Below are 24,571 nucleotides of genomic sequence, written 5' to 3' on the forward strand. Positions count from 1 at the left end.
CATAGCGCATCAAATGTGAAACTCTGCCAGATTTTGATCGTGAAAATAAGACACCTCCATTGCCATATTCTCACAACAAAAGCTTTGTGAGAATAGCGTTTGGTATGATATGACACACCTGAGATGAAGCGCTACCAAATTTTCACCATGAAAATAAGGCAAAATGCTGCCGAATTTTCGTCATGGAAATTTGGCATCAATTCCAAACATACAAGGGAAGCATCGATCGAGACCATACCCTTTCCAAAATTGATAGGGCAAAAACGAATTGACCCCTTGTGATAAATTAATCAATTAATTAACCAAGTTTATTAATTTATCAAATTAACATGCATAACGCGTGGTAGCACAAAAAAATCACCAAACAACTAAATATACAACGGAAATTAAATGACATGGTGATTTGTTTACGAATGGGGAAAACCTACACGGCAAAAACCCCACCGAGTGATTTTCAGGTCACCACTCCCGAAACTCCACTATTATCACAACAAGCGGTTACAAGTAAAGAAATCCCAAGTACCTTACCAACCTACAGTTGAACCCTTACCCCAATACCCAATTGGACTTATTCTGTAGTGACAGTTCCCCTTTCGATGCATGGCTCCTAAGTACGTGACTAACCAATTGCGCGGATCCCAGTATGCGACTTCAATCACCAATTAAGAAGGTTGTTGGTTGCAAAGTTCTTCAATTCATTCACATGATGAAGATCAAGAAGATACTTAGTCACAAAACCCTACGCTACAGATACACAACAACTTCTTCAAGAGAAAGAGATGAACTAGGGTAAGAACTTCGTCTCCGGTCACAATTTGCTTGAACAGAGTTTGCTCAATGCTTGTGCAACTTGTGAACTGTTTGATGGCCTTTAAAACTATCCTTCTAAATGTCTAGGGTTAGGGGGAAAAAAAGCCCAAAGACACATTCACGAATCCCAAGAAAATCATATCAGAATTCTAAAATTCTTAAACCTCGACAGATAGGAGGTGTCGAGTAGCTGTCGAGAAGGTGTCGAGCACACGGGCTGAACAGCTTCCTTAAACCTCGACACATGCTAGCTGTCGAGCTTTAGTAATTCTGCACTTTCAACTTGTTTTCTTGAATAGACTTGAAGGCTTCAACACTTGATCTTGGAACATGGTTTCTTGAAGTATTTAAACACATCCTAAATCTACCCAATTATAAGTAAAGTTTGTTTTATCAAAGGATAAGCCAGTCACATAAAATCTTGACATATGTTCTTAACATGTGAACCACATATATCCTAACAATCTCCCCCTTTAGCATTCCATGACAAAACCACAATAAACAAATGAACATATGTGAGAAGTCATAAATCACTCAACTCATACTCACTTGTTGAATACAATAAAATATATCCTAACACAAACTCTTGAAAAACTTTGCAAGAAGAGAGTTTATGGCAAGTAGACTGTGACAACTTGTATTTCTGAAACACTTTAAACAAAACTCATTAAGGCATCTTTGTGTGAAGCAGAAATAATTGATTGCATACAGGCATAAGAAACATGTGTATAAAGAGATAAAAGAAACAACACATGTAAGGGTAGGTGAAATAAACATACATCCACATATAAAAAGAATAAGTACAATGTATGTGTAAAAGTGGTCACAAGACCTAATGTACAAGAATAATGTATCTAAAAAAGAAAGAAAAGAAAAGATACATAATAGCCTCACTACATCCCTCAAAACATATCAAAACTCCCTCTAGCAAAGTGGTCCTATACTAACTCTCCCCCTAAGATAGACTACTCTCATATCAAAACTACTCCCCCTTTTTGTCACAAGTGACAAAGGGTAAGAGTGTCAAGTAGACATCTCATCGGTAGAGCTAGCATCTCCATCATCATCATCCTCAGAAGCATCATCATCATCAGAATCAGAATCAAAAGAAGGTGGTGAAGGAGTAGCCTCTGGAGCAAATTCGCCCATGGTCGCTTGCCGACGTGCAATATGGCCAACACAGACGTTCATCTGATACATCTCTGTAGAGAGTGTATCTAGACTAGCATCCATGCACTGAAGCTGCACCATGATGTCTCCTAGTGACACATCGCTTATAGAAAAGGTGGGAGCGGATGTGGATCGAGCAGATCGAGATGGAGTCAGATGGGTGAAAGGTGTTGAATCCGTCTGTCGCGACCTAAACTGAGCCTCGCTACGTTTAACGGTAGCATAATCTATGGCATATATGACAGAAAAATGGTTGGAAGAGGGAAAAGGAACAGAAAAATGGCGTAAGATCCTCGTGATAATGGAAGGAAAGATGAGCTTATCATGGGACGGGATGCTAAATCAAGATAAACATCTATAATAGAAATAATGAAATGAGAAGGGAAGTCTATAGTAAGATGCTCAAGAAGAGATAACAAAAACTGAGCACGAGGCTCTGTGATGGAGTTGTAGTGAGAGAGTGGATTGAGTACAAAAGTCATCACCATGTTAATGAATCTAGGACCTTTAGCAAAAGGCCTACATGGTGTAAACTGACGATCACCCCAATCAAAAGGGTGCTCGCAGAAAGCAGCCACAGTCCCCAGACGCTCATAACTAGGATAGTCAAGAAACTCTATCCTAGGAACCTGAAGCACATTCGCAACAAGTTGCAGTGTGACCGGAATGCGCATACCTCAAACACAAGTGAAGAAAAGATGTACTGAATGATCAATCCCGTGCATGTTGGAGTAAAACTCCTAGATAAGCACTAGAGGACAAGTGACCGGGACGTCACACAGTGACTCCCATTCTCGACTGTGAATGACAGTGGGAAGGTCAGTGTCGGCGAAGTCCGCCAGAATGAGTTGGCATTCAGAATGAACACCTCGTTTAGAAAAGTTCTCCGAGAATGCCTTGTGGGCATCATCATCACAGAACCAAAGAGAAAGAGGAGCAAGTTCAGAAGATGAAGAAACTCTAGAACGAAGAGGGTTCCGAGCCGGAGTAGATTTATGCTTAGGTGCCATAGACACGACTAACGTAAATAGAAAGAGAGGGAGAGAAAGAAAGACAATCAGAAAAGTCCCAAGCAATTCAAATATAACAAGTATATTGAAAAGAAAGTACGTATGCATGAGAAATTCATGAACATGTGACATGCAAAAGAAATTGCATCATGGGCTTAGCCCAATCCAAACCTATCAGCACACAAACAGTTTGCACACATCTAAATGCATGACAATACTATTATAATGCTAATGTGATGCAATGTATGAGATTTTAAACTCATTTAAGTGAAAACCCATCCCAAAATTTATATAATAACTCATTAATTTTGAAACACCCCAAAATTTTTCAAAAACCCCAAAAACCTAGGTTTCAAAACATGAAATGCATGAAGACTGAGAGATAAGAAGCTTACCAAGTGAAGAAAATCTTGAAAAAGCTTGAAGAAACCTTGAGGATAAAGATTGGAGTGAGATGAGACTGTTTGGGAGAGAAAAAGAGAGAGCTATCGAGAGAGAGATCGAATGAAATGGGTTGTGGATCGCACGAGGAGATTAAATAGTGCCTCAATAAATCTCGACAGATGAGGTGTCGAGAGGTGTTGAGCCATCTATCAAGGAAGGTATCAAGAAAAATGGTCATCGACAGATACAGGTATTGAGGAGGTGTCGAGGAACAAATCATTAGATACAAGAAGAAAAGCTCGATCAACCCACCAGGTGTCGAGAAGTTGTCGAGATTTCGATAAGAAAAAGCTGAAGAAGCTCGACAGATAGCAAGGTATCGAGGAGGTGTCGAGCTAGCTTTTAAAAGCAGTTTTTCGAGAAGTGAAAAACACAGACATGAATGCAATCCAACATATAACTCAACCAATGATCCAATCAACACATTAAGCTCTCAAAATCATCTCTCAATAAAAATTTTAAGCACATGGATCTTCAAAAACACACACACCCACTAAACAAGTCTAACCGATTTTATTTAAAAAAAAAAAAATAAGTCAAGATAATTTAGTGAGCATACATTAACACATGTAAAACCTTGTGATGGCCAAATCACATTGTACCTGCACATCTATCAAAATTAGCAAAGAATGTTGCGTGTTGTGTGTGAAAAACATCGCAAGATTGCATAAGTGTATACATGTTATGACGATTTGAGATATGAGAAAATCACTTTAACTTACACATAATCATAACTGCTTGATGGGGACTATCACCTTCGAGGTACATCCTATAACTCCCACATCTCCTACAATACATGCTTGCAATCATATTTAAATCATTTTTGATCTTTTTGCTTTTTTTTTTTCTTTGTATATTTTTCTTTTAAGAAAATTATGCATGGGCATATAAGAGATAGAAAAGAAATACCCAATGATGGTAAGCATTTGACATTCCAATTTTGTTATGCCAAAAACACACAAATGTCATTGACACTGCACGTTTGCTATGCCGAAGCATTCAAGTGTCATATTATGATTAGTGGGCAACAGTGGTGAGATGGTTATTTATGCCTTTCTCTTAGGATTTTTTTAGTCCTTCCAGTCAAAAAGAGTGATATAAGTGTTAAGTACAAGAGATAACTTAATCTTACTCATCATAAACAAGAGCCACAAAGCTCACTTTCTTAGTTGTGCATAGAGATGCTCATCTAAGCTACAAAAGATACAGAGTTTAGAAAACTTTGTTTCAATGGCCATCCAAGGTACATAAGTACCAATGTACACAAAACACACACTGTTTTTGTATTTTTCTGATTTTTCAATTTTTATTTTATTTTATATGAAAAAAAAAACAAAGAAAAATTGAAAAACCAAACAAAAACATGTTAAACAAAGCAAAGCATAAAAACTAAACTGACTCAAAACTTGAAAGAAAAACACACAAGTAATGCACACATAAAAACAAGAAGAGAGAAAGAGAAAAGTGATAGAATCACTTGGAGCCTTTTTCCTTCCACACCTTGGAAGAACTTTTCCGTCTAGCAAACCCTTGAACTGGCAGTGAGGGGGAAACCGTTCAAGTTCGAAAGGAACATGAGGGTTTTAAGAAGATCTCCAAGGGGAGCAAGAGAGGATTAAAGCTGATTCTGGTTCCCTGATGCTATCATGTCGTTGCTCTGTTGAGTGGCAAGCCACTTATAGCAATTTGGTCGAGTATGACCGGCAACTCCACAATGATGACAAAGATGCTGCTTCTTCTGTTTGGGCTTTTGAGAGTTAGCCTTTTTAGCCCTAGGGTTTTTTACATCTTTCTTCTCAAGCTTAGGGGGTGCTCCTAAAATAGATTTACCTTTGTCTAAGTTCTCACTAGCTAATTCAGTTTTAATCTCATTGTCCTTAATTTTAACATTATTAGCAAGAGGAACAAAAACAATAGTACTAGTAGAAGCAATATTAGAGGAAGAGAGCCATACCCTAAACCTGTTCGATCTGAAGCAAATTTCTGAATGCTGAGCATCTTGTCAAGCTTTACACTTGAAGTCCTCTCCAATTGAGTTCTAACTTGAAACAGCTCCGCTTCAAGCTTCTTGGTCTTCTCAGCCAAGAAATTGTTCTCGAACCTCAGTGCTCCAATAGTCTGATTAGCCTCATCAAACTTTGTGGAAAGCTCCTCACGGTCAAGTTCCACATCATTGAGCTTCTTGGTGGTTAGCCTATACAGTTTTTCATGCTTCTCAGAAAGCTTGTACTGTTTTTCATAGGCTGTATGGATGTCATCTTGATCATCCATCTTCTCAAACTTGAATTCCACCAATTCCTCTTCTTGAACCACATCTTCAACAATCCCATTAGTAGGATTAATAGTGGCAGTGAAGGAATTCAAGATTCCGTCATCCTCATTGTCGGAATCATCCTCAGGCTCAGTGTCGCTCAAGGTAGCAGTAAGTGCCTTGCTCTTCCCAATGCTCTTGAGATATGTAGGACACTCATGTTTCATGTGACCGAAGCCTTGACACCCAAAGCACTTAGGTCCTACAGGAATAGTGTACTGACCGCCATCTCTAGCATCCTTCTTCCCTTTGTCTTGACTCTTGAATTGAGAAGAACTAGATTGCTTATGGTCCTTGTCAAAGCCCTTTCCATTGGCATTCTTCATAAACTTCTTGAACTGCCTGGTGATATAGGATTTCATCTTGGAATTTTCATCTACGTCACTGCTCTTGGCCTTCAAAGCCATGCTCTTGCCTTTACCCGACCTGCCTATTCTTGTTAACCCTAGCTCGTAGGTCTACAAGTTTCCAATGAGCTCAGTCAAAGGAATCTTGTCAATATCCTTTGATTCCTCTATCGTCGTGATCTGGCATGGAATCTCTCGGGTAGAGATCTGAGCACCTTCCTTACAATCTTGGGTTCAGGAATGGTTTCCCCAAGATTGAAGGCTGAGTTCACTATGTCCTTTAGCTTGGCATAGAACTCATCGAATGACTCATCCTACACCATCTTTATCTCTTCAAAGCTTGTAGTTAGCCTTTGAAATTTTGAATCCTTAACAGCCTTTGTACCCTCATTGGTTGTTTGAAGGATGGTCCATGCTTCCTTAGCAGTTTCAGTAGAGGATATCTTCTTGAACTCCTCATTGGTGACCGCACTGAATAAAGCATTCAATGCCCTGCTGTTGAAGTTTGCCGCCTTGATCTTGGCTTTATCCCAATCGGCCGGTGCTTCCTTTGGCTTAGTCCAGCCAATCTCGACAGCTTGCCACATATTTTCATCTAAAAACTGTAAGAAAGCTCTCATGTGTACTTTCCAGTATGCATAGTTAGTGCCATCAAATAAAGGAGGAATGATTAATGACTGTCCTCTATCCATGACAAACAGGGGTCAATGGATCAACACAGCAAAGATTAAACCTAATCAAAGTGTGCCTGCTCTGATACCACTTGATAGGCCAAAAACGAATTGACCCCTTGTGATAAATTAATCAATTAATTAACCAAGTTTATTAATTAATCAAATTAACATACAAAGCACGTGTAGCACAAACAAATCACCAAACAACTAAATATGCAGTGGAAATTAAATGACATGGTGATTTGTTTACGAATGGAGAAAACCTACATAGCAAAAACCCTACTGGGTGATTTTCAGGTCACCACTCCCAAAACTCCACTATTATCACAACAAGCGGTTACAAGTAAAGGAATCCCAAGTACCTTACCAACCTACAGTTGAACCCTTACCCCAATACCCAATTGGACTTGTTCTGTAGTGACAGTTTTCCTTTCGATGCATGGCGCCCAAGTACGTGACTAACCAAATTGCGCGGATTCCAGTTCGTGACTTCAATCACAAACTAAAAATGTTGTTGGCTGCAAAGTTCTTCAGTTCATCCACACGATGAAGATCAAGAAGATGCTTGGTCACAAAACCCTACAGTACACATACACAGCAACTTCTTCAAGAGAAAGAGATGAACTAGGGCAAGAACTTCGTCTCTGGTCACAATTTGCTTGAACAGAGTTTGCTCAATGCTTTTTCAACTTGTGAACTCTTTGACGGCCCTTAAAACTATCCTTTTATATGTCTAGGGTTAGGGGAAAAGAAAGCCCAAAGACACATTCATGGATCCCAAGAAAATCATATCAGAATTCTGAAATTCTTAAACCTTGACAGATAGGAGGTGTCAAGTAGCTGTCGAGCACACGGGCTGAATAGCTTCCTTAAACCTCAACACATGCTAGCTATCGAGCTTTAGTAATTCTGCACTTTCAGCTTGTTTTCTTGAACAGACTTGAAGGCTTCAACACTTAATCGTGAAGCATGGTTTCTTAAAGTATTTAAACACATCCTAAATCTACCCAATTACAATTAAAGTGCGTTTTGTCAAAGGATAAGCCAATTACATAAAATCTTGACATATGTTCTTAACATGTGAACCACATATGTCCTAACAAAAACCAAACGTCAAATCCCAGTTCGTTTAAAGCCCTGAAAGCTAATCCCAATAGCATGATTTTTAACTACCAATGTCCTTAAATTAAGATTTTATCAAAGCAAAGGACTGTCCTTGGATAGGCGTTGTAGGGTGCCTAACACCTTCCCCACATGTAACCAGACTTCTGAACTCAAGAATCAAGATTTTTTTTATTTATCCACATTAGATTAGGGAAAACAACCTTTTTCTTGGTCTAATATTGGTAATGATATCAAATAGAGTCAAGTGACCAATCACACCTTAGAAAAGCCCAATGATTTGTGGTAAATTCACTTACCTTTAGTAACTCCCTTAAAATCGACTCATTTTTTTGTCACACACCAGAGGTATACCCTCTTCACAACACCTGTGCTCCCGTGCTCACAACTCTACAGGTGCACGTGAGTGTTGCCATGATGGGTGGTTGAACCACCACAAGGCATTGATAGTGTTGTCTCCTCTTGTTCTTCCTTAGAAGGTATAGACTCCTCCTCAGCTTGGATGAGCTCGGTGACTTGCTAGGCAGTAAGCTCAATCGCTTGAGTCCCTTTAGGTGGAGGACCAGTGAGAAACCCCTCAATAGATATGTCTATCCTTGCTAGCAGAGGATCTTTGGCCTTGATCACATGCTTCGAGGATTGAAAATGGGTAGATATAGGAGTGTAAGCGAGGATTATGTGGGCAACTTGGAGCTAACCGTGCTTGTGGAGGAAGATCTTGGATTTCAAGATCCTGTTAAGGTCCTTAAAATTCAATAAATTGCGGTTCTTGGCGGTGAATTGTTTATCTGCAAGAAGTTTAAGAAGGAAAAATCAGGAGTTGGGCATATAAGCTTGAAAAAAAAAAAAGAGAAGGTGGTTCTCTATTAGCTAAGGGGTAGCTGACTTCTAGGGCCTACAATCACCACACCTGGGGTAGACCATCATGCTAGTCTCCTGAAACGATCTGGAAATCCTCGTGGGCCTTTGTTGGTCTCAGAAAGACAGGAGATTAGCCTAACTGTGAGAACCCTAGTCTTACGGAAATAACCCGTTTTCTTACTATTTTGGCAACTATACACCCAGTTGACATTATGATGAGATAGGTTAACAACCATCTTTTCGTTTAAACTATCTACACTACCTATAATCTGAAAGAGGTTTGGGGAGCACTAGGTGGGGCAAAGCCTATAAAGGATTAGGAAATCCCTAACTACCCCGCCCATGGGGATCTTCATCCCGCCTTCTATAAAGGCAATTATAGGGATAACCACAGCCCATATTGGCCTCTTGGAGTACCATTGTCCTGGGTGACAGTGTTCTATCTCGACCCTAATTAGGATATTGTATTTGGCCTTAAAGGCTTCTTTATTCTAGGGGGTATCCACTAGGCTAGCAAATCTACCCATCCTAAGAAACGAAAGGAAGAAAAAGAAGAGAAAACAACAGAAGAAGGAAATTATATCCTAAAGTAAAAACTTGAGACAACTTACGGGTGCAGGAAACTAGGCTCCTCGGGCAGACTTTCTGAGGGAGAGGTTATTTTTTCTAAAAGTGAGAAGAATAATCTCCCTACTCCTTTATATTGAGGTGAAAAAGGAGCAGTATCTTTGAATAATGAGAGTTGCAGGATCATCATCTTACCATAGAACGTGGGAGACACGGAGCCATCAGCAGCATTTATAGCAATGTTGAGGATACCTCAGTGTCAAGAGCGTATTTGGAGCAGTTAAAAAGACATCCCTACGTGGAAACACATTTTGTCACGCCCCGAACTCAACTATAAAGACAGGCACGTGACAACAGCACACTTATCAAGTGAGCACCCTATATGTGTGCAAGGCCTTCTTAGCATCTAAAATTTGTCCTCAAAAATTATATCAAATAAATCCAAAATACCTCAACAATTTCCTTATGAATAGATCTCCAATAATTTAAAAGGAACAAAATCCAAACCTTATGTATATAATTCCAATTGGCCAATAAATATAAAACTATTAGAAGACCATCCAATCCCAAAATCACTAAGCTTCTTTCCTACTCACAACACAACATTAGAACTCCCAAAACTTGCTATTCTTCACAATCTAAAACTGGAGGGGAAAAAGGGAGTGAGTTGACTACTCAATAAGTAACCAAAGTCCTAATAAGTTCTATCAAGCAGTGGATCTGTAAAGTAATAAGATGTAATATGATTCTTTGAAAGTTATAATATAATATGGGTTTTCAAAAATAACTAAGGAGTTTCATAGTCTTAAAATAATAGGTTGCAAATAGATCACATACTTTAATCTGACAAATATATCATAGATGGTTTAGAAAGTAGTCAGTTTTCCATATATCAAAGGTATAACTTACAATATATTCCAAAAAAATACATAAGCAGTTTTAATGACTCAAAATAGTTCAAATACTCAAACGTAATTCATATTCTTAACAATCTTATGACTATGGTCACGCTATATCCCCGTGAATGGGCATCAGAATACCAATGAATAACCCCCATTGACTGGGTATCAGACTACCAATGAATAACCCCCATTGGTTTGGGTATTAGAATACCAATGAATAAACCTCATTAGCTGGGTATCAGAGTACCAATGAACAACCCCCATTGGTTTGGGTATCAGAATACCAATTAATAACCCCCATTGGCTGGGTATCAGAATAAATTCATAGTCAAATTGTTCATAATCATATATATGAAATCATAGTTTCTAACAAAATATATCTTATTCAAATACACACACACACACACACACATATATATATATATATATATAATCATATATTCAATATTCATATCTATTTGTGATATTTCTATAATTCTTTACTTTGAATCAATATAGCTAAAAAAAACAATAAAATAAAATAAATCTTATATTCAATGCTCATATTTATTGGTGGAAATTCTTTATTCTTTACTTTGAATCAGTATAGCTAAAAACAATTAAATAAAATACATCATATATTCAGTAATCAAATATATTTGTGATAATTCTTTACTTGAAATCAGTAATAAAATAGAAATAAATTGTAACAACTGTAAACAATTTTTAGTAGTTAAAATACGTAAAGATAAAACTAATTAGGATAAGGTTACTTACCTCCAAAGCCATGCTAAAAAGAACTTCTCCCTAACACTTCTTCTAAAATCCTTAGATCCCACCTAACAATTTACAAGCACCATTTACTTAATAATCAAATAATTAAATAAAGATTTATAACAGTATTCGGCCAGAAGAAAGACTATTAAAAATATCTCATAATTGTCTGCTTATCTCACACCAAAATTCAACCAAATCATAATATTTTTCTTTATATATATATATATATATATATATATATTCTGCCACCATTTATGCCTTAAAAGATAAGGCTATAGCACCTAGTAGTAGTACTATATCACACTAGGAAGTCAAGGACGGGTGCTACACTTACTTTACAGCTTTCTTCCTCTTCGTTTCATTTTTTTTTTCTTCATGATGGCATGTCAGAACTCAAAACTAGGTGCAACAGGTTTTCTTTTTTTTAATCAAATCCCCTACTTCGGCACTATTATTTAAAGAAAGTCTGTGCAAAAACACCTAACCCCTTAAAAGAAAATTTGCGGCTTAACAATGTAAATTTTCTGCAGTAGTAGAGTCTGGTTTGCTGAAATTAAATCCAAACTTTTTCTTCGTTTGCACCATTAAAATTCTTGAATAATTAAATAGCTTCACTACTGGCCAAAATACCTACGTAAGAAAATATTCTAATGCCACATAAAGTCTAGATTTGATAAAAGAACAAAATTTCTTAAACTCTTACCTCAATTCCAAGTTAATTCAAAATCCTTGCAGTTTTCCAAGACCAATCCAATGCAAACCCTTTTAGCAAACTAAATAAAGAATTTACTCCAAACAAGTTTGTCACTTAGATCCTTGGACCTCAAATCTCAATGCCATCCAACACCACAGTGACAACAACGCAAAGATGCTTAACACGTGAAAAGACGAAGTCCTTGGAAATCTTCAAATAATTGGTATTGGCTTCATCTTTATCCATCAATAAAGAACCTTATAGGAAAAATCAGTAATGCCCATCATGGCCCATAAGCATCTAGTTACGCTGCCCTCAATAAGAATCATGGGATAAAGTGTTGTGCTTTTAGTGATGAAATTTTTGCTAATTGGATGCATACGGGTTGGCTTCTTAGAAAGGAGAAAGGGCGAGAGGAAAGGGGGGGGGGGGGAGGTGGATGTCAACTCCACTTAGAAATCTTAGGCGTGAAAAGCAAAATCCTTAGGGTGGCTAGGGTTTACATGATACAATTAGGGTATAAATATTTCCAACTTCAATACCAGAAATTACTAAGTTACCCCTAAAAATAAATCTCCTTTTTATTTATTTGTTTATTTTGGAACCGGGTATTATACATTTAGAACATGCCAATTCCCTCAACTCCTACCAAAACCCCACTTCCCCAAATAGCATAGGGAGTGAAGTTTCGAGGGGCCATTGTGGGGGATAAGGAGCCAAAGAGGGAGAGCCATTGAGTAGAACTGGCCCAAAGGGCAATACGTCCCAACTATATGCCAGGATGGTCTGGATCAATATGGATAAGATTGTTTGAGAAATTGAGGAGAGCGGTATGCCTGAGGAACCTAAAGGACAAGTACACTTCAGGGGACCAAAGAATGACCATCAAGTCCACAAATGCTAGGAGCCAAGGAAGGAAGGACAGAGATATAAGTAAAGAAAGGGGGAAGTTTCCAGGTAAAGTACCCATCACCTTTGCATTCAATGCACTAGACCAACTCAGTCGGCCACATTAATGGCAGAATGACCTGTGAATAGTGCCCTCACAGCTTGTAGCACATTCTACCACCTTCAGCAAGGCCCTGATGGGACAAGCATCTAAGTGAAGAGTAGTGGTTGTCTAAGTGAAGGGCGGAGATGCAACTTGGGTAATATAAGGGAAAGGAACTCCTCCAAAAGGGGAGGAGGACAATGAGAAAGAGAAATATAAAGTGTAATCAAGAACTTTGTAACTGAGAATGCGATAACATATGGGTTTAGGCTCCTCAGACCAACCTAAGGAAGAATTTATACCAATAACTCTATCTTTTTCTGCTATTTTTCCCTCTTGAGGCTTCTTCCTTGATTGCATATTCTTCTTTGAATCATCTAACATAACTAATTAGGCTGGAAAAGGTTGGCCTTGATAACCTACCTCTGCAAATTAATTATACTAGGCCACGGTACAGTACTACCCATCTAACTTGGGTTGGGCCATTGATTTAGCCCCTTATAGATTAAATTATTACAATTTAAAGTTATATAATAAAAATTAATTTGTGCATCTAGAACTCTAGATTTTTTAACTTGAAAACAACATTAAATTATAAAGACTATATTATTTCCAAATTTTATCACAATACAATTACTTTTATGAAAATTAATAAATTATTACTTAAAGAATTTAAAATATTAAAAATTTAGAAATGTAAAAAATAATTTTTTTTAATATTTTTTTTTTCTGCAATTAAGACGTTTGCTTCTTTAGTTTCCCTTTTCTTCAATCCTTATTTTAATTTATAACTTTTGAACTTTAAATTTCATTGATAAAATAGGAAAGTTTTTCCTTCAATTTCACATACACACACAATCCCATTGGGTGGCCCCAAGATGGGGGCAAGTGGATATCAAAAGACCTTGGGGTGGACAAATGTGAGTAGTTTTTTTTTTTACAAGACAAATGTACTGTTAATATAACATAGTTGAGTACAAATCTATTGACTTAAACACTAGTGGGGCAAGGATTTGATTCCAATAGGGAAAAATTTACATATGCATTCAAACATACATATATTATACTTGAGACCAATATGAAATTAAGAAAAAAATTCCAAAACCAAAAAATCATATTCATGCTTATGTTAATTGATATATTAAGCCTTCTCCCTCCTTGAATCTTCACATAGACCTTTATAACCCGACTTTACAGAGTATACTCCATTTCATTCCAATGACCAATGAAGGAAATATGGTCGGGGAGTTGCACAAGGTGGAATCACCTTAATTTTTTTGAGCTTTAAAAGGGAGTAAAATTCATCTATCACCCGAGTATTCCCCCAGCCCGATCCCCCAAGAAAGGTGGTCTTCTCCTTCTTCTCTTAGGCTATAGAATTGTTTGTCCCTCATTATAGGTGTCTTTGTCCTCTCAAGTACCAAGTGTGCTTGTAGAGCTTGTGGTCTTTCTTCTTTGGGGTTATTGGGAAATAGTTTTCTTCTTCGGATTCCTTGAAATCTTGGTTTATAGTTATGGATGAGTTATCTAGGTCTTGGGGAAAATTATCCCTTTCTGGAAGGGTAGATTCGAGCTTTGTACTCCTTAAAGCTTGGAAGTCAAATGAGTTTGTAATTGTGGCAAAATTATTTACTACTCATGCTCTGAACATGGATGATGTGGGTAGGACTTTCAAACAATTGTGGTGCTGTAGCAAAGGTTTTAGGATTCAAAATCTAAATGATCATAAAGTCTTACTTGTTTTTGATGATGAATGAGACATTAATTGAATTCTGATTAGCCAACCAAGGAGTTTCAATAAACATTTGGTGGTGGTATAGGACTTTCAAACAATTGTGGTGGTGTAGCAAAGGTTTTAGGATTCAAAATCTAAATGATCATAAAGTCTTACTTGTTTTTGATGATGAATGAGACATTAATTGAATTCTGATTAGCCAACCAAGGAGTTTCAATATACATTTGGTGGTGGTACAGAGATATGAAAAAGATATCCCTCTAAGTTCCCTGACATTTGAGACATTGATGTTTTAGGTTCAAGTTCATGACATCCCTACTCACTAAATGACTACATATGTGGCGAAAAACATTTGTGAGAATATTGGAGAGGTGGTTCAGTCCATTGGCGCTAAAACGGAGGAAGGTGGGAGTTTTATTCGAGTAAGAATTAAGATTGACCTCTTGCTACCATTATGCAAAGGGAGAATTGTCACTCTTGAGAATGGGGAGAAGTCTTGGGTATCTTTTAATTTCAAGCACCTACCAAACCTCTGTTATTGGTGTGGTAGACTGACTCATGGCGACAAGGACTGTTCATTGTGGATTCAGAGTAGGGGAACTCTCAAGACAGAGCAAAAGTAGTTCAATTCATCTCTAAAAGCTCCTCCCCATATGCCCTCAAATCAGAAGGTGATTTTCATCCCAAGGTATTTTGATAAGTCTAGGTTACATGAGGAGGTGGTGTCGAGAATAGGGGAGAACTATGCGAACACAGCGGTGGAGAACAGCAATCCAATGGTTTCGGTGGAGGATAATCCTCATATGGAAACCAAGGAAATTAGGGAAGAGTTTATTGCAGAATTTAATACTGAACAAGTGTCAGTTACAGATTCAAAATCAGTTGTAGACACCGTATTTTGTACCCCTTACGACTCAGGCCCCGTTCACCAACGATGCTCGAACTCTAAGGCCCAAAGCTAGTTAAGAGCTCAATTAGATATTAAATTGACTTGAGGAGTGTTAAAATGGAAAATATAATCTTTTAAATGAGCAAAAATCTATTTTTGGAAAATTAAATGACCAAAGTAGCCCTTGGCCTACATATGTGAGTCATAGCCTGCGTACGTGAGCTAAAGCATGCATACATAGGCACATTCTTGCATACATAGCTAGGGTTTTAGAAGCATATGAAAGGTAAGTTTTCTGCAATAATGGCTGAGATTTGGAATGACTCCCACATTGTCTGGGAGCAGTTCCAAACCCCTTTTTTTCACCTATGAAAAGCCTTACATGGTACATTTTCAAAACACACAGAGAGAAATCTCACGGAAAAAACCTAAAATTCATTAGAAAATAGAGAATCAAAAGGCGGTTTTTCATAAAAAACACTCATGTCTTTTTTATTTGATTGGGACCCTTTCTGGCCTCAATCCTTAGTTTAAGATTACTAATCACTATTTTATTGAATTGTAATAGATTTAACTAAGGGGAATGGTCAAAAATCAAGCCTTGGAGATTTTGCTTTAAGGTATTCTTTTGAACTTTTCTTTTTTCCTTTTCTGCCTTTAATCTTTTATTTAATCTGTTTCTTTGTTAGTTTATGTTTATATATGTTTGTTTAGTTTATTTTTAGGCTTTCTTTATGTTTTTTAGCATGTTTGGTTGCTAGATTTACAATTTTCTATTTTGTTGGGTTTCTGCTTTATTTCTATGTTAATTAGGTTTTCTAGGTAAGGATCCGCATATGCATGGTCTAGCCTACGCGTGTAGGCTAAACTCATGCGTACGCAGACCTGTTCTAGCGTGCATGATGCCGTTACCCAGAACCCTAATTTTTGTTTGTTTTGTTTCTGCTTTTACATGTTTGTTCCGTGTAGCCTCTTTTTCATATATTTTAAGCCCTATAACTGCTTGTCTATCCTTTAACATGTTTGTTTATTATCACATGTTTAGATTAGGGTTTTATGCTTGTTTCTTGCTTCGATGCCATGAACATGCATTCACATGCCCATTCATGATGCCCAGGTGCTGAGGTGCTGCGAGGTAATTAAGGTAAGTCATGGATTCACATGAACATGCATGTTGATTGTTTAATCCTCCCTTGATATATGTGTATAAAGCTAATGCCTTGCTTTGATTTATGATGTGATTTGCTTTGCTGCCATGTTTGGGTTGCTACCTTGCCTTGAGATGTATGATAGGGTTTCACATGCTAGGGTTTCTCATATGTGTTCGGCTCTTTATTGCTTTAAGGATGGATATGTGTTTTGGGATGAATGATGCCATGATTGTATGCTTAGATGTATGCTAGTGTGTGTATGAGTATAGATGCACGTGTTGAACATGTTTTTAGTAAGGTTAGGACATAAGACACAACGATGGGAGATCAACCTTAGGGTTGGGAAATCTTGGGTTCCTAACACCTTCCCAAGAGTATACCTAAACTCCAAACCCTTACTCTAGTTAGACCAAAGATCCTTCTTCAAAAGGACACTATATTCATGGTTCCTAGACCATATAACTAGGTGGTGACTCCAACACTCTTTCCCTTACACCCACAGTGGTGACTCTGCTGGGGATGGTAAGTTTAATTCCTATGTTTCTTGTTTCTTAACCTTAATGAAAACTTTTTCAATACTTGTTTTGCACACACATCATTGGTTCTTTTGTCTCTTAACCCTTGTTGGTGATGAATGGGAAGATGAAAGACTCCATTCGAGTCCAAATTTTCTGAAGTTCATCCCACCAACTCAGAATCGGTGCCATTGCCTATAATGGGCCTTGAGTACATTAAAGGTTTGCTACCAAACCACTATGGGGTCTACTTAGGCCCTCAGTTGGAATCATAGCCCACCCACACTAGAGAGATCCTAGATCCTACCATGTAGGGTACCCTTTATATATCTTTTTTTTGTTCAATCATATATCATGTGTTCACCTAATTCTAAAGGACAAATAAAAGGTATAAAAATGGAAGGGATGGCCCTAAAGTTATGGTATATCCTAAGATGTTGTGGGACAAAAGAAAAGAAGTTCTCACATATAAGAGGCTTGTCCCTAAAATCCAAAGGCATATCCAAACTTGAAAGGTTCATAAGATCATAGCTTAATTGCTATCGTAGGCCCAAGTGGAAAAAGCCCTTTTGAAAAAAAGGACTTTGTGCCTAAGATAACAAATATGCTATGGACTTAGCTTCCAACATCCTTCAAAGCCAAAATGAACTTCCCTAATCTTGGGCCTCTTTGTTGCATGCCTAGGCCCAAAATGATGAGAGTTTCATAGACTTTGAGAGGAAGGCTACAATGTATTCTAGCTAGAGGGCTATTTCAAGAAAAAAAAAATGATGAAATAATGAATAACGAATGGGAAGCTCAAAAGTGATGAATACATTGTAAGCCCAAGTTTGAGACAAAGGGTTGAAAATTCCTAAGTGCTTTCTAATGAAAGCTCATGAGAGTAAGATGAGAGCTTTTATTGTAAATTGACAAAAGCCCAATGAAACAAGGGGCAAGGATCCATGAGAGGAAAGGGAGTGGCATTGTAATTGGGCCCTTACTTTTTTCGATGAAGATCTGCTTCCCGAAAGAGCTACTCACACTAGACCCTTGCAAATCACCATTGAATACATAGGTGCCAAGGTCCCAATGGTTCTTATTGACAATGGATCCACCTTGAATATTTGTCCTTTTAGGACCGCCCTTATTGTTTGCCTAGACATGGAGACCATCATTCCTTCTCCCTTGACTATACAGGCTTACAATAACATTTCAAGGAAGGTCATAGGCATTTTTGAGGCTCCTTGTAAGATCAAGCCAATGGAAACCATTGTGGAGTTTCATGTCAGGGACATCACCCCAAATTACAACCTTCTCTTGGGAAGGGAGTGGCTTCACCCTAATGGGGCAATCCCCTCCTCACCACACCAAAAGATGAAGATCCCATGGAAAGGACGAATTGCCATAGTGCTTGGAGATGGTGAGATCCTAGCACCAGTGTGTGGACTTGAGGAAGGAGGGATTGAGCTTCAAATGGGTGGCTTTGAGTTCATAAAAATGACTGACTATGGGTTGAAGGATGAAAAGTATGCTACTGATTTGTTCCCATATTGTAGCCATGAGGTGATTGCAATGATGAAGAACATAAGATTCGTGCCTGGTATGGGCCTTGGAAAGGAAGGAAAAGGGGTAGTTAAGTTCCCCAATATCATGACTCAATTGACCGAGGAAGGTCTATGATTCCTTAAAGGCTAAGACAGAATCAAGAAAAACGTGGCACTCTCAATGGGAACTTTTTGAAAGAAGGAGGAGACTTCCCTTATTGTGGCTTCCCCCAACCTTGGGTAGGCAAAAATGGAAGGGTGTATCCAAGTTGGCAAATGTTCTTTAATGAAAAACTCACTTTCAAGGAGAAGCCTACCATAGTGATCAAAGAAATGCAAGAAGAGGTTGATTGGGTGAACTACATGGATATTGAAGCAATGAAGACCATTATGAAGACAAGTGGGCACGTGTTCACCATCACCAATGAAGAGCCAAGTGATCCTTCCAAATTCATCATGCCTACTATAGGGCCATTAATAACTGGACTTAGGTTGGGTTTCCTAAAAACATGGGGAAAAAGTTTTGTAATGCAAGTTCTAATGTACTTTTTAATATTTTCAATAAGATGAATTATGATCTGGCTAACTTTGATGTGTCCCATAACATTGAAATTTTGCACTTAAATGATTCAAATGAATTTGAAAATGAAATTAATAAACAATTGGAGAAGAAAATTGGACCTATGGAACCAATTCTTGAAACTATTAATTTGGGCAATGATGAGAATCCACGCTTAATTAAAATTGGCTCAACTCTAAATGAAAAAGAAAAGAAAGATCATGAATTTCAAAAAGTGTTTGTATGGTCCTATGAAGACATGCCTGGAATTGACCTCAAGATAGCTCAACATCACATTGATACTCATGACCACATGGTACTTGTCAAGCAAAAATTGAGAAGAATGAGGACCGAATGGCTCTTAAAAATCAAAGAGGAAGTTGCTAAGCAATTAAAGGTAGGGTTCATCGAACCCGTACACCAAGCCAAATGGGTAGCCAATGTTGTGCCCGTACCTAAGAAAGATGGGAAGGTGAGGATGTGTGTGGATTTTAGAGACTTGAACAAAGCATGACCTAAAGATGACTTTCCTCTCCCTTACATTGATGTCTTAGTGGATAACACGACAGGAAGTGTATTGATGTCCTTCATGGATGGTTTTTGGGGGTATAACCAAATCAATATGGCTCCCAAGGACATGAACAAAACCACCTTCACTACCGAATGGGGAATCTATTGTTACACGGTAATGTTGTTTGGCCTCAAGAATGCTAGGGCAACCTACCAAAGGATGGCTATGGCCTTGCTACATGATATGATGTATAATGAGGTAAAGGTGTATGTTGATGATATGATAGTAAAATCTAAGGATAGAGGAAGCCACGCCATAAACTTGAGGAAGTTCTTCAAAAGGATTATAGAATATAGATTGAGATTGAACCCAAAAAAGTGAACCTTTGGAGTAACCGCTGGAAAGTTGTTAGGCTTCCTAGTGAGTAATAGAGGGATAGAAGTTTACTATCCAAGATCAAAGCCATATTAGAGATGCTGCCACCCAAAAGTGAGAAAGAAATAAGGAGTTTCTTAGGTCGACTACAATACATTAGTTGATTCATTGCCAAGCTCACCTCTACTTATGAGCCTATCTTCAATCTCCTAAGGAAGAATGAACCACATACATGGAATGATGAGTGCCAAAAAGCCTTTGAACTTATCAAGGAGTATCTCCTCCACCCACCTATCCTAGTGCCTCCACAACATGGAAAGCCCTTACTCCTATACCTCTCTATCATAGGAGATGCAGTTGGAAGTATGCTTGCACAAGAAGATGATGAGAAGAATGAGAGGGCTATATATTACTTGAGCAAGAGATTCCATGATTACAAGACTAGGTACATTCCCATAGAAAAGTCATGTTTTACACTTGTTTGGGCCGTACAGAAATTGAGGCATATCACTTTACCTTTCCAAAAATGGGTGGTAGCTAGAATAGACCCATTGAAGTACCTCTTTGAGAAGTCTGCTTTGAGTGGAAAATTGTGAAGATGGTTAATTTTGCTGGTAGAATCGATTTGAAGTATGTGGCTAAGAAAACTATCAAAGGAAGCGTCGTGTCAATTTTTTTTTCCAAGAATCCTATAGAGGGGAAAAGTGGTAAAGAAGACTTTCTAGATGAGGACATTTTGGATGTTGAGTTAAGGACATGGAAGATGCACTTTGACAGAGCTGTAAGCCAATATAGGAATGAGATAAGGATACTCTTGATCACTCCCAAGGGGTCTCACATGCCTTTGGTAATTAAATTGAACTTTGAATCAACTAACAACATGGCTGAATATGAGGCTTGCATTGCTGGAATGGAAGCTCTTCGAGAATTGGGGGTAAAAGAAGCTGAAGTCTTTGGGGACTTAACTTTGGTTTTAGCCCAAATGCAAAAGTTGTGGAAGGTGAAAGAGGAACATTTGAAGCCTTATCAACAATATTTAGAGGACTTGACCAAGACCTTCGACAAGATTGAGTACATAGTCATCCCTAGAGCTTAGAATCAATTTGCGGATGCCTTAGCTACTTTAGCCTCCATGGTTGAAATACCTGAGGAAGTATGGACACGGCCTTTAGAGATTGAGCGAAGTTATGAAGAAGTACACAAAAGGAACACCGAAGCTTCAGTAATGGCCATAGAGGAAAAGGAAGTTCCATGGTACTATGACATCATGAAGTTCTTGGAAATAAGGACATATCCGGATAGTGTCGACAAGAGAGAACATTGTTCCACTAGGATGATGGCAACTCATCCTATGTAGGGGATAACTTTATAGAAAGTCCTATGATGGTATATACCTTCGTTGCTTGAAGAGAAAAGAAGCCGAAAGAGTAATGAAAGAAGTTCATCAAGGGATTTGTGGCCCTTATATGAATGGGAGAATGTAATCTAAGAAAATCCTAAGGATAGGGTACTACTAGAATACAATGGAGATCGATTGTGTGGACCATTTCACTAAGTGGGTGGAGGTGGCCTCCTTTTCTGTGTTAAAGGCTAAACATGTGGCTCGATTCTTAGAAAACAATATCATATGTCGATTTGGGGTGCCCTAAGAGATCATTTCCGATAATGGTTCCCACTTTGAAGGTGAAGTCCGAAGGGTCATGGAAGAATATGGCATTAAGCATCACAAGTCTTCACCATATCGATTACAAGCTAATAGGGCCGTAGAAGTAGCCAATAAGAATGTGACGAATATCCTAGCGAAGATGGTATTGATATACAAAGATTGGGTTAAGAAGCTCCCATTTGCCTTATGGGGTTATAGGACTTCTATCTGCGCATCAACTGGGGCAACACTTTACATCTTGGTCTATGGTAGTGAGGCGGTACTTCCTATTGAGATGGGGATACAATCTTTGAGGGTATTGGTAGAAACCAAGGTCCTAGAAAAGGATTGGGCTACGGCGAGGTATGGACAATTGGCTTTGATAGATGAGAAGAGATCTAGGGCACAATACCATGCATAAGGGTACCAAAAAAGAATTGTTAGAGCATTCAACAAGAAAGTGAAACCAAGAAACCATAAAGAAAGGGACATGGTCCTAAAGGTGCTTAGAAATGAGACTTTTGATCCAAGAGGAAAAATGAAGCCTAGATGGTCTAGGCCTTTTATCATTAAGAAGATCATGTTTAGAGGTGCTACAAGAATCACAGATTTGGATGGGGAAGAGATACTTCACCCCATTAACATGGATAGGCTCCAAAAATACCACATTTAAAAGAAAAAGAAAAAAAGCCTGCTAGGTTGAAAACCCAAAAAGGTGGCCTAGGCAAAAATTAAGGCAAAAGAACCCTACTAGATTGAAAACCCGAAAGAGCGGTCTAGGCAAAAGTTAGGGGAAAAGAGCACAGGCATGGCGAAAATTCCTTAAAGGACGTCATGGGAAAAAATTATATAGCAAAGGAAAATAATAATAATAATAATAAAAGAGATGACAATAAGCAAAGATAATAAAAAAGGGAAATTCTCTCATTGCTCAAATTAAAAGATAACAAGTTTTTTTTCGTAGGGGAATTGGAATATTGCAATCCTTTATTAAATTCAAAAACAAAACATGAGAATCATAAAAGTGTAGAAAAGTAAAACATGGGGCATATCAAGGGAAATTCTCTCATCAACCCCACTTCATATCATACTTCAACCATTGCTTATAGCTTGCAGTGGGGTAAATATATTTGGAAAGAACAGTGTCTTTTGTCACCCTACGACTTGGCCAAGCCTCACTAATCCGGCCTAAGATCCTATTAGTGAACACCACGGTGTGGAAGGCACCCTCATCATCAGGAGCTCCTTAACACTCTCCAAATTGCCTTGAGATATGACAAGTAGCATAGTAAGAACAGCATCAAAGCCCAATTAAAGTCACACAATGATCCTTGCAACAACTATGGACCATGCTTGAGATATGCCACCATTCCACAACCCACTGAACATTGGTCTCCATGAGGCGACCCATAAACTCCATGTACATTACAAAGCCCATGACATTTTGAAGTTGGTGGTCTCTACGATGCCTAGGAAGGTAGGTACTGAAAAGCACAGTAGGAGGTTGAAGCGACTTAAGCCTCTCTTGTAGCCATATCTGGGGGGGAAAAAAGAGTGGAGAGCATGAGTGAAAAAAAAAAAAGGAAAAAATAATGATAAAAGACGATATAAGGTGTCTTAATGGGTTGAAAATGGAAAGGCAATCCATGCAAAATTAGAGGAATCCTTCTCGGTTAAGAACCTAGGCGAAAGTTAGGGATTATACTTGAAGAAGAAGAAGACTTCTTGCAAAGAAGCTTGCTTCCTTCCTTTAAAAGGGATCCAAACCATTGAGAGTTTCCACCAAAATCAAGCCCAACGGATTACCTCTCTTTAGCTTATAAGCCACTATACACATCCGAAGGTCCACACAATATGATTGTTGGACCAAGAAATACCATGCAAGGGCATATAAGCAAAAGGCACGAAGGTAGTATGATCGTGGCCTTTCACCTTCAAGAAAGGCCAAACCGGAAAAGTAATCAAAGACAAGCCTAAGGTTGAGTTTGCTAAAGACACACCACCTATAGGTTGTGGTTTCAGGGACTACCAACACAAATCATAACAAGGAAGGAAGATCTCCACCCATGGTAGGAAAGATAAGATCATCAATCTCCAATTCACCCATGACGGTAGCAAATTCCTTGATAGTGGGGCATAATTCTATTTTGTTGAAGTGAAATACATGCTGAGAAGGAACCCAATAATTGGCAGTAGCATGAAGAAGTGGCTCATCCACCCTAATTTGATGGTAAGGGAAGATGTAAGAAAGGCCATAGGGAGCAATAGATTCCTTGAAATCAGGACCAAGCTTCCTAATCCAAGTGGAAACATCAAGAGGAGAGTTTTCTGTCATTAGGAGACCTCAAAAAAGTGTTCTCTAGGTTGGAAATACGTTGATAAGGGTTTTGGACTCAAACAGATACTTTTATACCTAAGTAAGACAACTAGGGTTTTTTTGATTTGTGGCCCACGTATGCAGAATCAACCCTACATATGCAAAGTCAAAGCTGCGTACGCAGGCTCATTTCCACGTATGCATGGTGCTTGGCAGAAGCCCTTGTTCCCCCTTTTTGAACAAAGTTTTCTACTCCCAAGCATTTCTAGGGTTCCTGTGAGCTAAAGAACCATTCAAGACATATTTTAAGCATCAAGTTGCAAGCATCAAAGAAGCAAAGTTGTATAGAAACATACAATTTATTATTATCTTGTAAATTAAGTGCTAAGTTCCAATCAAAAGCATAAATGTAAAAAGATGTTCTTATATACAATCCTTTGTCTTAAACCAAACTCAAATGTCTGCTAAAGGGAATAAAAAAAAGACATTAAAAGCAAAAAAAGAAATGAAAAAGTTGTGTTGTTTGTTGTATATATGCTGTGATTGCAGCTGATCAACGGTGCCGCCTCTTCCTTGGCTGGTAGCTAGGAGTTGCCTCCGGATCTCCCTCCTTGCCACCATCATCATCATCATCATCACCACCGCCTAGGTAGGCCTTCCACGAGGACCGTATAGCTCCCTTGAGTAGT

The sequence above is a fragment of the Quercus lobata genome, chromosome 2 (assembly GCF_001633185.2).
Source record: "Quercus lobata isolate SW786 chromosome 2, ValleyOak3.0 Primary Assembly, whole genome shotgun sequence".
Lineage (NCBI taxonomy): Eukaryota > Viridiplantae > Streptophyta > Magnoliopsida > Fagales > Fagaceae > Quercus > Quercus lobata.